The following is a 13381-nucleotide window of genomic DNA, read 5'->3' as shown; positions in this document are numbered from 1 at the left end:
TACCCTAGCCTGCAAGGGCAGCAGTAGGGCAACTGCACTGCAAAGTCTTGACAAAAGACCACTGTTCCCTGTCTGCCAGAGAAGATGCCTGTGTGGCAGTGTGGAAGGGGACAAGCAGGCCTGACCAGGCCTCAGTGACCTCAAGCTTCTAAACTGAGATAATGAGTTGGTTCTGGGATTCAGTGGAGCTGATGGATCGAATCTCTGGGCTGTGCGACTTGACCCTGACAGTGTTTCTTTTCACCCTTCCTGGCAAGACATCATTTTCCCATCCTAGAAACTCAATGAAAATGCTTAAGGGCCAAAAAAGAAACGGAGAGAGAAGCAGAGTGAACATTCCTTCTTTCTTCTTGAACCGTTCACATGGAAGTAGTTACCGAATTTAAGCAGGCATCATCGGAAATGCAGTTGTATGCAGGATGTTGGGAAGAGGTTGGCAATTCAGGTCACGCGGGCCAATTTTCATTCTGCTGAAACTAGGTCTGATAATCGGCACTGTGGAATGATATACAGCTGGATTTTTTTAAAAACATGTATGTGATCCGTTTTTCTATTTCATGTTCATAAAAATGAACACGATACATCCTTTTAATGGTCTGTATGATGCTACAGGCATTTAATTAAGACCAGTATTAGTGCTAATGATTTGGGGAAGGAAATTTGCTGAATTTCTTTTTCTCTAAATAATCCAAGAGGAGGTTAGACCATTTAAATTCATGGAGTTAAATTATTTTAACAGTAGAAAATGCAATCAGAGCATTTGTTTATCGTATTATAAGGACTGTTTTGGTTAAGGAGACTGCTCTGCTTCCAACATGTGTGCTCGAGGCCACTGTGGAAAGAATGGATAGGCTCACTTTGGCCTGACCAATTCTGATGTCTCATGTAATTTAGGAAAAATGAATGATGTAAGGTTTTTCTGGTTGTTTTGTTTTTAACATATAACAATTTTCTCTTTTCCTCCTTCCAGGATTAAGTTGTCATCATTCTGGGAAGGAAAAAAAACCATTAATGAAGTGGCCAATAATACGAAGGGAATCCCGGATCAGTCTCCTTTCACTCCCTGTGGTGGATTTCACTTACAAGAAAACTGAAGCTGGCAAGACCTGTTTTCTCTGCAATTTATTTAAAACCTTGCACGCATTTGGATACCTTGTGATTTCCAAGAACTATGTGAAGATTAGGTTTTGCTTACTGATACATGGCATGTATTCTTCTCAGTCTTTTGTGTTTGATTTTTTTTGATTTCCCTCTGCACCACGGCGTCTCTGTAAGGTTTTTATGCTTTCACCAGCCATGTCTTAAATACATTAAGACAACACACTCAGTGTTCACACTTCTTCAGTAATGTCTGTACTTGAAAGCCACATAGTGGCATAAAACAATGTGTGTTTTCTTTGAGAGCAATGCACATTTTGCAACCACCAGGAAGGAAAACTATAGGTAAAAAAACACCCATGTTCTCTGACTGACTTGACACCTTGGTCCCTGGCCATGGGACCCCACTTGTCTCTTTAAGGACATTGGCAAATGTGTGTTTTTGTTCTGTTTTTTTTCTTGGAAATAACTGCACACTTATATAGGATATCAGAATCTGCTTAGCATTTTCAAGCCACATAGCATGACTGTTCTCCGAGCAGGTTGGAAGTGAAGAAACAAATATGAAGCATTAAGAACAAAGACAGGGATAAATCACTTCCTTTTGAACCTCTAGAAATTGAGGTAGCTTTTTAAATGCTTTCTGGGTCTTGTCAACATCTTATTTTTTTCCATCCACTTTGTTACGCTTTGTGAGTATTTTCTAAATGGTGAAAAGAGTGAGGAACAGAATGTTTGTTTAAAGCACGGGTGCAAAAGAATTGTATCTGCTAGATGAGCCCTGAATGCTGTCTTTACTAGTCAACATTTAAAAAGCAAATTACAGAGCTATCCAGAGTTTGAAATTTGCTCATTTACACCAAAACACCTTTGAACTACATTTTTCTAAACATTCCAGGCTAATTGGAAGGCATCATTGGGTACCCTAACTTTAAGCAGTCTCCAGGAATAACTGTTCGGATGCAGGTTTTAGAAACAAGGCAGGAGTCTTGCTTTAAAGATGGAAAAGGGAAAAAGGAAAGGCCCGGCTTCCCTTGTTTAGGAGAGACCTTGGAGGATGAAGGCGAGTATGTGACGTGGAGGGGAAGGTGGATTGGGCATGCGCGTGCTTTGATCCAGAGGGAGAGCTGCCTGGCGCAGGCCTGTTCCCGGTGGGGCAGGCCTCACTGCAGACCCCAAATAACACTGGGGCAGCTAGGAAACTTCATCTGGAGCATGAAACCTAGCTCCTGAGGACACCAGTTCTTACGGAAATACCTTCGTGTACATTGTTTTACATTTCCTAGTAGAGAGGAGGAGAGGCTGAGAACTTGAAACGTGTCGCACTTTCTAGGATCAAGAGTAGGAATTATGAGCCAGTTTGACAAAAACTTTCCCTGAGAGTCAGGTGAAGGAAAAGCTTTTCTATAGTCACCCAGTATACCTAGGAAATTGGACCCAGAATTTCTAAACATTAAAACAGTACTTCCCCTGGAGTGGGGTGTGAGTATAGATGTCAGGTCACAATCCATCTTGTCCAAAGTAGTATTCATTGTAAGCTTCTAAGTGCTAAGCGAGGAATTATTTACTGATTGATTTTAAAGAGTGGAAAAGTTATCCAAGGCCAGAATGCTTACTGTTCACTACCTAGAAATACTTCCCATTCTCCTTTCATACATTCCAACTCTTTGGCAGTCTTTAGAGGTATTTTGATTTAACATGTATTTACATTAGGATTTCTTAAAGTAAATGTGGAGAGAAAACTTTACGTGCAATCAAAAAACGGCCTTTCCTGTGATTTATTTTGAATTATTCATTTGGGGGAGAGGCATAACTTTTGTACTTAATGAAGTTTAAACCAAGGGCTGATGATGATTCAGTCTTGCTATGTAATAAGCTTTCTAACTTGAAATTTTGAAAATATTTAATGTTTAAAGACTTCAATTAGAAATGTTAGAGTTATTCAGAGATACATGCCCCTGTCATTGGCAGCTTCTCTTGGGAAATGAAACGTAATACTTCTCGGGGGGGGGGGGGGGAATCTGTTTTATTACAGAGACATATGTCTCAGAAGGGTCTCATTTAGGAGGTTTTAGGTTCCCCATGCTTGCCATTGGTGCAGAACATCAAAGTTTACTTTGTCTCTCTCTTTCCTCTCCCATTTGCGAACACCTTCTTCTTTTTTTTTCCCTCCTCTCGCTGAGGACAGCCATGAAAATCACTACAGACTGTGTTCATGAACAGATTTACTATTCTATTGAGAAAGCACTGGAATGTTTTGTGAGATTATTTTTATATGAAGGAGTAGCTTGAATTCAAACATCTGGAATAGTTAGAACACGTTAGCATGGTAGCTGTATCCGTGTGACGTCACTGCACACACAGTATTTTGAAAGGCAACTTGGGACTTCATGTCCATTTTCTTAAAGGAAGAGTTCGGTTGACTTAAAAATAAATACAAGATACATAGGACATGAAAAAAAAATGTTTGCAGTGCTCAGATAAAAAAAACGGGGGCATAAGGCGGGAGTGGCTGTCCGTCCCCTGACACAAGGATGAGAAGCTATTTCTACCTCCCAAGGGTGACGAGAGGAGTTTCCAGAGGAGCCTCCAGGCTTGTGGAGAAAGCAAGGTCTCTTGGTATCCTTTCCTCAGTGTGTACATGATAGCCAGTGTAATCAATACCCTAGGTAATGCGTCTATACAAGATAATCATCTGTGAATATTACTGGTTTTGTAATCTTTGTTATATAAGAGGATGTTTAGGCTGTACATACTGGGGTAGATTATTGCCTGCCCCTATACATAGGAATATGCTGCATAATTGCATATAACTCCCATCTCCCTTACCAGCTTGTAGGCAGAGGAAACCATATAAGTTACTGCCTTGCAATTTTCTCATACACCAAAAACCAAACCAAACAAAATTCAAATAAAATAAGCAATCTCCTATTCTCATTCCCTTCCTACAGCAGCATATTTTAGAGGCACATACAAAATCTACATTCTCTCTAGTTGGGAGTGGATTTAAAAAATTTTTCTTTTATCTTTTTTTTGTATGATACACTGAGATGTGTACTTTCTAACAGGGGGTTGGTACCTAAGAAATGAGCTAGCATTATTCAGAAAATTATTATACTTCAAAATGACACATAGTAAGGAGAATGGAATAATACATGTTGCATATTTGTTACCAATTGTAATTTGTCTGTATTATGAAAGACGTAATGGTTTGTCAGCTGTCACTGTCGTTTTCTTGTAACATGATATGGAATAAAGTATAGCAGAATCTCTGTACATTTTCTTGTTACATCTTCTTGGTGGGTACCAAATAACACCATATACTCCATCAAAGAAACACTGTCTTAAAAACTCTTAGACACAACCATTCTTAAAGAATGCAAACAAGAGGGGCTTACCTGGTGGCGCAGTGGTTGAGAGTCCTCCTGCCGATGCAGGGGACACGGGTTCGTGCCCTGGTCCGGGAAGATCCCACATGCCGCGGAGCGGCTGGGCCCGTGAGCCATGGCCGCTGAGCCTGCGCGTCCGGAGCCTGTTGCTCTGCAACGGGAGAGGCCCCAACAGTGAGAGGCCCGTATACCGCAAAAAAAAAAAAAAAAAAAAAAGAATGCAAACAAGAGACGAAACACACAATGCTCTTGGATGTGGGAAGGAGTGAGTTAGCTGGCATGTTCCAGAAATTTGTTAAACCCTCCCTTTGCTTGATTTGCTATGCCGAATGCAGGTAAAGGACTAGAGGTTGTGCAAAACAAATCTTGTGAGCTCCAAGATCTTCACAATTCCCCCAGCTCCTTACTGACATTCACCACATGTTCTGTGCATTGGAGCCAATCTGGTTTTGTTTAATGACAATCTTACTAGTATCTTTTATTGCCTCTTCCTCTTTTTTTTTTTTTTTTTTTGCACATATACTAAGATGAGGTGAGTAGGTTACCCTCCATTGAACACAAATCAAAGCCTGAGCACGCTGACATTCTGCCAGAAGCGTTAGTGTTCTCGGAGCTGAGCACATTTCCCTGAACATGGCCTAGTGGGCGCCTGCACCTGACCCAGCACTGCTGGGAGCCGCGCTGGGATGGACAGTGCCACTTGGGGAGGCCAGTTTCATTTCTATCATCACCTCTTCTTGTTGGATCTGTCAGCTTCATAACCCCAAACAAAGCCCCATCAATGGATAATAAAGTTCATACCAGATACAGTCATCAACTTCTAGATATGCTATTTGGTGATTTTAAAATGTTTCTCCTTGAAGGTAAAAATCAAAATTCATATCTCATGTTAAGAAGACCTACGACCCCCTGCACAGACCCTCACCCCAGCAGCACCCACCTCAGGTTTCCCTTCCCTTGCTCCTTTCCTATAACCTCTGTGATTTCCTAGTTTGGAAGCCCTCACAAGCTGACACTCACAGAACCGAATGTAAGTGTTCTCAGTTGATGTATATTGCATTCCACAAAAGCTCGTGAGAGCCACCGCATCTCCAGCCTCCACCAGCCCCTGCTGTCTCCCCTAAAGCAGCAAGTCACCTATGCCAAAGGCACGTGCACTTCCACACAGCCCTGCCACCACCAGTGGATTCTGAGATAGGAGATGGCGTAGAGGCAGACGTCGTGGTAGCCAAGGTAGAGATAACAGGCACATTTCTTAAATGGGAGCCACAAGTGACCCTGGAAACTGATTAGAACTAGAAAGATGTCAAAAGCATAACTTGCTCCTTGGAGCTGTTTCAAGGGAGCAAAATGTATGCCATCGTCCCACTTCAGTGACAGTAGCGCAGATGCCCATTGCTGACATCATTTCCAGCAGCCTCGGCGGTGGGCTTGACCGCACCCCTGGGTTGATTTAATCCCACTAGCTCTTGAGAAAAGAGAGGAGGTGGAGGGCTGGTATCTACCAGAGGCCAAAGAAATAGCTTGAAGAAATAGTTCTAACTTTTTTAATGTGGAAGTAGAGATGACAGTCAACTCTCAGCTCCATAATTGCCCAGGGTTGCCTTGCTCTTTTTCAGCAGGGCCGTTGTTCCAGCTCTGCCAGGTTGGAGCATGTGGTGTGTGCTCGCAGAGGCAAGCAGTTAGAGTCAGGAGGGCGGTACTCCCAGCCTTGCCATTGGCCCCCAGAGGAAAGAGAAACCAGAGGGGAAGGTGTCGGAGCAACCCGGTGCCACTAGGTTAACGCGTACCGTCGCTGAAGAATGGCGGGCATTGTAAAGCTCCGCCATGAGGACCCCGCCGTGGCCCAGCAGCCTGCTGCTACCAGTGGGTGGTGGCGTTATGGGCATTAGCTTTGAGAAGCTTATACAGCAGAGGGGGCTAGGATAAAGGACACAAATCAGGAGAAAACTGACAAGATTAAAAAAAAAATCCAAGGCTTCGTATTTACTGTTCATCCCCCATGCTCTCGGCGTGCTATATTGTCTGCGTTGAGTCATGCTGAGAGAGAGCCAGGCACAATAATAGCTCGGAGCAGCCTTGCAGCCCCAGAGCCAGCCTCTGCCAATGGTGCTGACTGTGCCGGTGGAGAATGGGATTCTGATAGAGTCGTCTTTTTTCTCCTTCCCTGTGAGACCACCAATAATTACGGAGGGCATGCTGCAAAGATGGGGTAAGGGTTCCCAGTTGGAGTGTATCCTGAGAAGTGACCCAGCGGGGGTCCTGGCGAAGGTGTGCCTGCCTGACAGATGCAGACAATGCTGGGGACATCCAGGGACATATGTTTGAAGCAGCGGTTCAAGGATTTAGGTTCAAATGCAACTTAGCTTATACATCCTACTACAGTGTGAAACAATGACTCTCTTCCCTCTCGCCATCTTCAAACAAATCGAATAACTGGGTACCTTGCGGATCCCTGGGGCAAGCAGGCACAAGTCCCTTATTCTGCCCAACATTGGGGAAATCCAAACCCTCTGGTATCCAATCCCCTTAGCCCAGCAGCTAGCAGCCCCGGCTCTCATTAGAATCATGGGGAAGTTTTGAAAACACCTCCACCCCAGACCAATTCCTTCGAGAAATACTGAGGGTGGGTCCCTGGCACCGGTCTGTTTGGGAGCTCAACAGGTGTTTCTCTCGTGCACCTCGTGTGAGAACTGCTAGCCTCTTGCCTTCCTCCTGTCTGTCTGCTCCTCCAGGGAGCAGGCACGCAAACTTGCTGTAAGAGCCAGATAGTAAATAGATCCAGCTTTCTGAGCCATACAGTCTCTGTCAAAACGACCCACTCTACTGTCAGAGTGTGAAAGCAGCCATGCCCAATATATAAATGAATGAGCATGGCTGTGTTCCAATTAAACAACTTCTGGGGCACTGAAGCTTGAATTTCATAATTTTCACAGGTCATGAAATATTTTGCTCTTGATTTTTAAAAGCTATTTTAAAAGTAAAACCTATTTGTAGCTCGCAGCCTGTATAAAAACGGGCAGTGGGCAGGGATTTGCCCGGGGGCTGTTGTTTGCTTACCTTGGCTTAGAATGCGCCCTGGTAATGGGGTTAGGCTAGGAGCACCCCTGAGAGTTGCCAGGCCCAGGACAGAGCCAAAATGGAAGCCCATGTACCACATAGCTAAATATTTCAAACTATAAATCCAGCTGACAAAATGTTAAATAAATTCTATTATTTTACCTTGACAAATATGTCTTCATAATGACCTAGAAAAGCCAGGGTTGCACTTAGAATTCTCAGACTCCTCTAAGTTCACCAAAACTTGGCGGCATGTAGCATACATATGTGTGGGCACCCTGCCCTGCCCTCCGCATCCACACTCTGTCCGTACCTGTGGCAAACAGCCCCTCCTTGGCCAGCCCGCGGGTATCAGCTGCATACACTTATGGAGGGGGTTTTTGGGGAAGACTCCAATTGCAGAGAGGATTCCAGGGTCCCAGGCATCTGGAGACTATGAATAGAAGTGGGGGAGATTGGCTCCTGTTGGGCATGGCACCATGGATCCCTCATTCTCTGGAGGAGGGCTATGCCTGCTGAGGATCAGAGCCAGGCCCTTTAAACATGGGAACCAAAAGAGAGCTCCCTCTTGCCTGGGTCTAAGGGCACTGCCGGTGGGCAATAGGAGGCTGAGAATTAGCCACTGTGAGTTTTCAGGTCCATGGGGCATTTCATCTGCCCACTCTACTCTGATCCTGTGGAAGCAGACATCGTAAGGGGAAGGGCAAAAAATTGTTTCAGCACATCTCTTGGAATTAAAGGATCTGCCTCCTGTTAGTCATGTGCTGGAACTAGCTGATACCAGGCCACCAGAACCAACTGTATACCTAGGAATTTTGTGAGCCAGTTCTTAAATCGTTAATAACTTGAAATCAGATGGGAGTATTTACACCACAGAAATTGGCAAACTCTACATATCAGGGGTTTTTTTTTTCCTTTGTGGTTTTGATTTTGGTTTTGGTTTGGGGTTTGTTTTGTTTTGTTTTTTGTTGCTGTTTTTTGTTTTGTTTTTGAAAGAGAGCCTGTTTTCCAGCACAGCATTGCTTCTTGACCTCTTTCTCCCCAGGCTCATCCCGTACCTCTCCACGCACAAGTCCTAAACTTCCCATTGATCCCTGGATATCCCAGACCTCTACGTGCCCCTGTTCTTTTGCACACACTGTTCCATCTGATTGGAATGCCCTTTCCCATTTTTCGAGCAAACAAGTTCCCATTAATCCTTTTAAAGCCCTGTTCCAAAACTATCTCTGTTGCCAAACATCCCAGAATTCCCCCTCAAAACAGTTTCTCCTTCTTCCATGTTCCCACATCACTTTGGAAATAGTAACAATACAGGCCTTTTTACAATCTCTATCTCCTCAAGCCTGAAAATGGTGACCGAGGCGTTTAACAGTGGGTTTTTTTAGATAAATCGATGATTAAAGGATAAATACAGATTAAACAAGTGAGATTGAATACAGTTTACCATCCTAAGAAAGGGTTTAGAAGCCTGCAAACAATGTGAATATACTACACGTATACTGAATGCTATGACATGCAATTATATACAAGGTATGGCCTGGCTCTATGGGAGAAAGGGAAACCACAGAGGAAAAGATCTCCTCAAGGAGTTCACTGAAGCAGTTCCTACACTTGGCTGACTACCAAAATCACCTGGGGAGCTTTCTGAACATTTCTCCTGAATCGCAGCCACAGGGGTGGCAGTCAAGGGTGTGTACTTTTTTTTTTTTTTTTTTTTTCGGTACACGGGCCTCTCACTGTTGTGGCCTCTACCGTTGCGGAGTACAGGCTCTGGACACGCAGGCTCAGCAGCCATGGCTCACGGGCCCAGCCGCTCCGCGGCATGTGGGAATCTTCCCAGACCGGGGCATGAACCCATCTCCCCTGCATCGGCAGGAAGACTCTCAACCACTGCGCCACCAGGGAAGCCCCAGGTATGTGTACTTTTAAAAATCTCCTGAAGTGATTCTGACGGTCATCCACGGTGATGATCGCTCTAGGGAAGTTTAGATGCATAACCTCTTAACCAGTCTATTTTCCTCCCTCTCAAGTCTCCCCTCTACCCTCTGCTCCACTTGGTCGGGCAGAGGATTTGTTGGGAAGCCTGGGGTCATGCCCCACCTTCTGAGCCCACACTAGAGAATAGGCAAGAGGCAGCTGTTTGCATGGGGTAGAAACAGAGCTTGGATGTGTGTGTCTCCCATATCCCCACAATGCAGAGACGATCTGGGATGGGAAGGGACGGGGCCTCTGTTTGCTATCTTGGGCACAAGTGTGCTGAAGTGGACATCGGGGCGATATTTGGGGGAAATCCCAGGGTGAACTAGATCAGAACGTCCAAACGATATTAGCAAAGCCAGAGCACCATGTTATTAGGGACTCGTCTTGAAGCTTAGTGTCAAATGAAGTCAAGACCTGGAGTCAAGTGAAAGTAGCAAACCAGGGAAGAGGAGAGAAAAGTGAGACACAGAGTGGCCCGGACAAAGCCTGCAGATGTCGACCAACACTGACAGCTAAGTTTGCACAGCATCCTGGGTTACCATCTTGCTGAAAAACTCCAGGGATTCCCATTAACACAGAATAAAACATGACTGGTGACCCCTTGTTCTGATTATCTTTGCTGCTTAAGAAATCACCGGAAAATTTAGTGTCTTAAAAAGCAATCGTCATTGATTATCTCATAATTCTATGGGTCAGGAGCTCAGGAGCAGTTCAGCTGGGTGGTTCCAGCTTGAGGTTCTCACGAGACTACAGTCAGATGGTGGCTTAGCTGGGGTCACGTTTAAGGCTCATCACTCACGTAGCAGGTGCCGGAGCTGGGAAGACCCAGAGAGCTGGGAGCTAAAAGAGCTAGAGCAGAGCACCTCAGTTAATATGGTGGCTCAGGGCTCCAAAGCACATGCACCAGGAGAATAAGAGAACCAGGTAGAAGGTGTATTGCTTGTTATGGCCTTGCATTCCATTTGTTAGAAGTGAGTCATGAAGGCCAGCCTATATTTAAAGGGAGGAGAATTAGACTCCACCTTTTGGTGGAAAGAATGTCAAAAAATTGTGGGATATGTTTTAAAACCACAACAATCTGCCTGCTTACCATAAGTTATATATATTGATCCCGATCCCACATGCAAAATACACTCACCCGCTCCTTGAACTCCCAAATATCTCATCTGGACAGCATCCATCTCACACTCAAGGTCCAGTATCCCATCATCCAAATCAGGTTCAGGTGCTGCAGACGAGGCTCTGTAGGTACAGATTCACAATTAAAGCTTCCTGAGTATAGTTCTTGATCTGAAGATGTGTGAACTAAAATGACAAGTTATTTGCTCCCCGCATCCAACATACTTTGGTGGGATAGGCATAGGATAGCCACTACAGACATTTCTGAATCTGTAACAATCAGGTAATCAGTCTGCAGCAATTCTGAAATTGAAATCCAGCCAGGCACATGTTGCCAGTTCCTTGATTAGAGCTCAGTATGGTTCCCTAGGAATGATTCTCCATGGCTCTTGACTTCATTCTTTGGGCTCTTGTTGCCTCCCCGTGAATTATCCTTCCTGTTCTATAAAATTTTTATAGCTGTGTAGTTTTCTCAGTCTGCTTCTTTCCCATAGAATTTTGGGATTCCAAAAACCTCTGTTCATTTTATACCCTCTGTCCCTCTTAGTCTGAGCTGGCAATGTTTTCGTTAGTACAAGTCTCCTTAATATTTTGTTTCTCATCAATCTTCTTAGGATTCACTCCATTAAACAAACATCGAATCCATCCAAAGCTTATCTCAAATCTCGAGATAAGCTTTTCTCTACCTTAGACTTCCTCTAAGGCTACTGCAGGACTGTGCCCTTAAGATTTTTATAAGCACTTCTGTTTAACGGAGACATCTAAAAGGCATGCCTTTCATATCTTTCGAGGGACTTTTGATGGTTTGAAAGAATCTATGCGGCACTACCTCAAATCTGGCTGAGGTCTTAAAGGGTTCTTCACCGTTGCCTTCATCTTTAGATAGAAATTACATATTTTAATTTTAGCTGCATTTGCCATCTGGAGAAGATGAAACTGAGGAATAGTTTTATTTTTTGAACACCCAAAGTCTTGGCTCTTTTATAGTTAACAATTCTTTCTTTAGCTCGTCTTTTTCCTCTCGTATTTCCTATGGGCAGCTGGAAGAATCAGGTTGCCTTGAACATTCTTCCTGGAAATCCTACTGGATCATGAGTATATTATGTACATTTTCTATTTTCCATGTTACCACTGGTGAAAGTATTCACCATTTCATAACCAGGGAATCCTTTCCTCCAGCTTCCAACACACCTTCCTCGCTTTCCTTTAATTCCTCTCTTAACAGCCTCTTCAAAGCTCTTCCAATGTCCACCCTCTACCCAGGCCCTGAACCGCTGCTGCATGTTTTTAAGTTTTGTTATGGCAGTGGCTCACTTCTAGGTACCAAAATATTTCTACTTATCTATTGTGAAACGAATCACCCCCCAAACTGGTAGCCTAAAAACAGTATTCAGTTGTGTTCTCTTTCTTGGTTTCTGTGGATCCAGCATTCGGGATCAGCCTGTTTGGGTAGTTCTGGCTCGAGATCTCGGCGGTCGCTGGGCTTGGAGCCAAATCAAGGGCTCCTGCGCTCCTGTACCTGGCTCATGGGCTGGGAAGACCTGAATGGCTGGCGGCCGGCACTGCTGGCTCTCCACAGGCATCTCCTGTTTGTCTCTACATGCTCTCTCTCTGGGGTTTCCCTGGCATGGTGGTTTCCACGCTCCAAAGGAATACACCTCAAGAGAGACAGCCAGGTAGAAGCAGTATCACCTTTGATGAATTAGCCTCGAAAGCCACACAGAATCATTTCTGCTACCTACTCTTACTTAGAAGCAAGTCACTAAGACCAGCCCAATATTTAAAGGGAGGGGAATTAGGCCTATTGATGGGAGGTGTTTCAAATCATATGCAGCCTTGTGTTAAAACCACCGCACCTCTTACAGGCACTGGCCTAGCATGCGTTTGCTTACTGATCTGGATGAGTTTGGTACAATGGGAGAAAATCCAAGGCTGCAGTCTTCTTGAAATTCTGGGAGTTAGGTCTCTGTTTTAAAAATTATCTCCGATTGCTGGGGAAGATGGCGGAAGAGTAAGACGCGGAGATCACCCTCCTCCCCCCAGATACACCAGAAATACATCCACACGTGGAACAACTCCTACAGAACACCTACTGAACGCTGGCAGAAGACCTCAGACCTCCCAAAAGGCAAGAAACCCCCCACGTACCTGGGTAGGGCAAAAGAAAGAACAGAGACAAAAGAATAGGGAGGGGACCTGCACCTCTGAGATGGAGCTGTGAAGGAGGAAAGCTTTCCACACACTAGAAGCCCCTTCGCGGGCGGAGACTGCGGGTGGCGGAGGGTGAAAGCTTCGGAGCCGCGGAGGAGAGCACAGCAACAGGGGTGCGGAAGGCAAAGCGGAGAGATTCCCGCACAGAGGGTCGGTGCTGACCAGCACTCACCAGGCCGAGAGGGTTGTCTGCTCACCCGCTGGGGCGGGCGGGGCTGGGAGTTGAGGCTCGGGCTTCGGTGGAGCGCCGGGAGAGGACTGGGGTTGGCGGCGTGAGCACAGCCTGCAGGGGGCTGGTGCGTCGCGGCTAGCCGGGAGGGAGTCCGGGAAAAGGTCTGGACTTGCCGAAGAGGCAAGAGACTTTTTCTTCCCTCTTTGTTTCCTGGTGCGCGAAGAGAGGGGATTAAGAGCGCTGCTTAAAGGAGCTCCAGAGACGGGCGCGAGCCGCGGCTAAAAGCGCGGACCCCAGAGACGGGCATGAGACGCTAACGCTGCTGCTGCCGCCACCAAGGGGCCTGTGTGCG

The 13381-nt window shown here is 45.3% G+C and overlaps 1 protein-coding gene and 1 long non-coding RNA gene across 9 annotated transcripts in view; one reads left to right on the top strand and one right to left on the bottom strand.

The window, feature by feature from the left end:
• The window catches only part of CDK14 (cyclin dependent kinase 14), a 716891-nt gene extending 712517 nt beyond the window's left edge, over positions 1 to 4374 (top strand). For all 8 annotated transcript variants that reach the window (XM_067746465.1, XM_067746464.1, XM_067746468.1 and 5 more), the window contains one exon: positions 971 to 4374. The gene's annotated coding sequence lies outside the window, so the exon portion shown is untranslated. The remainder of the gene's footprint in view (positions 1 to 970) is intronic.
• LOC137229082 (uncharacterized) overlaps positions 1 to 13381 on the bottom strand; it is a 566856-nt gene that overhangs the window by 60048 nt on the left and 493427 nt on the right. Inside the window, exons 11-12 of the long non-coding RNA XR_010945524.1 lie at positions 10666 to 10769; positions 4497 to 4638 (exon numbers count right to left, since the gene is read on the bottom strand). This is a non-coding gene — a long non-coding RNA (uncharacterized lncRNA). The remainder of the gene's footprint in view (positions 1 to 4496; positions 4639 to 10665; positions 10770 to 13381) is intronic.

The sequence above is a fragment of the Pseudorca crassidens genome, chromosome 8, assembly GCF_039906515.1.
Source record: "Pseudorca crassidens isolate mPseCra1 chromosome 8, mPseCra1.hap1, whole genome shotgun sequence".
Lineage (NCBI taxonomy): Eukaryota > Metazoa > Chordata > Mammalia > Artiodactyla > Delphinidae > Pseudorca > Pseudorca crassidens.
The sequence above is the reverse complement of the archived record's forward strand: the minus strand, read 5'-3'. Positions and strand labels throughout refer to the sequence as shown.